Raw genomic sequence first — 1,922 nt, 5'->3', positions numbered from 1 at the left:
TGACCCACCCGACCCCCATCCGCACCCCGCGGCAGGCAGCGTCTGGCAGCATCTCTGGGGGTCTGCAGGGGTCAGCACCCCCAAAATACTCTCACAGACACCACAAGCCCCTTCAAGCACCCTCCCAGTCACCCCCAGCCCACCCAGGACCCCCTGAAACCTCCTCCCAATCCCTTCCCAACCTCCCCAGGACCCACCAAAGCCCCTCCCATTCCTGCCAGTTGCCCCCGCCGCCCCAGGACCCCCAGACCCTCTCCCAGTCCCTTCCCAGCCCCACCAGGACTCACCAAGACCCCTCCCAGTCTCTTCCCAGTTAATCACCGAGACCAGGCCAAGAGACACTTCAGAGGCAGAAGCAGAGCAGCGGGTTCTGCTTTATTCGGCGCCGGCTGCATGGGGGATCTCTCCTCCTAACACACACACCCAGCACTCCATACATTCCAGCATTATGGGTGAAATGCATGAATGTTCATCACATTCCTTGGGATAGGAGTGGTTATACAAATTAGTTCTCAGGAATCGTTAATGTCATTAGCATATGTGTCACACATGAGTGGTGTGTGCTGGTGGTCGCACTGAGGAAGGCTCCTCTTCTTCCTCACGGGTCTTTCCAATGAAGATCCATACTCTTCATCACAATGCACTTTTCACCTTTCTTTCTGGAGCACGGGCAGTCCTTTGTGGGGTGACTCAGCAGTTTCTGCGCTGGTTTCAAACAGATTCTTGTTCCTCTTACCTTGACAAGATTAGGGCGAATCCTGCTTCTTAGGTTTTGTGTTTAACATTTGCTGTCTCCCAATAGTTAACTGTGCTTACATGAGTTAAGTATTGATCACCTGTTTCTCAATCTCCCCTTTTTCTTTGGTCATCTGTAATTCTTTACAAATCTCGCATGTCTTGAAAGCAAGTACCCTTTTCTGCCTTGCTTCTGGGTTTGTGCTTTTGCCACTGAGCATAAGCACGGCGATTCCAAGTACATAACTGTCGCTGCTGGAGCTGCCCGGTCACTCGCAGTGACGGGTCTGATGCGCTCCGAAGACCAAGATGAAGCTGGTCTCGCCGCAAGAGGCAAAGCTCTCAGGGTGCTGAATGGTTTGCACTCGCAGGCAGAGGCAAGAAGGAAGGAGGGGACTCCAGTAGAGTATCCAGGGCTTTATTGTCCTCAGGGGGAGCAGGGACCGAAGACCCCGGGAAAGGGGTTGCACAGCTTTTTAAAGGGGGGTTGGACAAAGGGCAGCAACAATCTCAGGGCCAGTCGGGAAGGAGAAGGGGAGGGTTCACAGGGGGAGTGACATACAATTAGCCAATGAGGGAAAACAAGGGGAGGGGAGAAATTCAAAGGGACCAAGGGGGGGTCTCGAGGGGAGAAGAACTTTCTAGCAGGGCGAGGGGAAAGGGGTGGTGTACATCAAGGATTGGCAGCTAAGGCAAGGCGTATACAATGCAGCAAGGAGAGGGGAAACTACAAACTGATTGACAATGAAATGAACTGGGACAGACCAAGTATGGGGAGAAAGGTGCATGGCAACATCTCCCCTGTTTTTGTTTAAAAAAATAAAGAAAACTTAAACTGGGGTTTTTTGGGTATCATCCCACCAAGATGTTTCTCTAGTAGCCACGGCTACGGCTACCTGGGTGTTGGGGTTTTAGTTTAGTCCTAGTTTTTTTTCTGTTAAAGGAATTTTTCCCTATGCATGTTGCTAGAGGAACAAATAGCTAGGTGCTTAGGAAAAACAAAAGACCTGGCTGCTCCTTTTGTTTCACCTGAGTATGTGGGCAGTTGGGTCTCCGGTGTTTGGACAGAGGAGTCTGCTTGCTTCGGCTGCTTTTCCGTCTGCTGGAAAGCCCCCAAGATCCCAAAGCCGCCTTCCCTGCCCTGCTGGAGGCCAGGCTGTGGCCGCCCTGCCCTCCCGCCGCCTCCA

The 1,922-nt window shown here is 52.5% G+C and overlaps 1 long non-coding RNA gene across 1 annotated transcript in view; it reads right to left on the bottom strand.

Moving 5' to 3' along the window:
• Positions 1-1,390: 1,390 nt before the first annotated feature.
• Positions 1,391-1,922, bottom strand: part of LOC108444833 — a 3,611-nt gene continuing 3,079 nt past the window's right edge. The window contains exon 3 of the long non-coding RNA XR_001859533.1: positions 1,391-1,627. This is a non-coding gene — a long non-coding RNA (uncharacterized LOC108444833). The remainder of the gene's footprint in view (positions 1,628-1,922) is intronic.

This window comes from Corvus brachyrhynchos, unplaced genomic scaffold, assembly GCF_000691975.1.
Source record: "Corvus brachyrhynchos isolate BGI_N302 unplaced genomic scaffold, ASM69197v1 scaffold752, whole genome shotgun sequence".
Classification (NCBI taxonomy): Eukaryota; Metazoa; Chordata; class Aves; order Passeriformes; family Corvidae; genus Corvus; species Corvus brachyrhynchos.
Note: the sequence above shows the minus strand (reverse complement) of the source record. Positions and strands in the feature narration are given on the sequence as shown.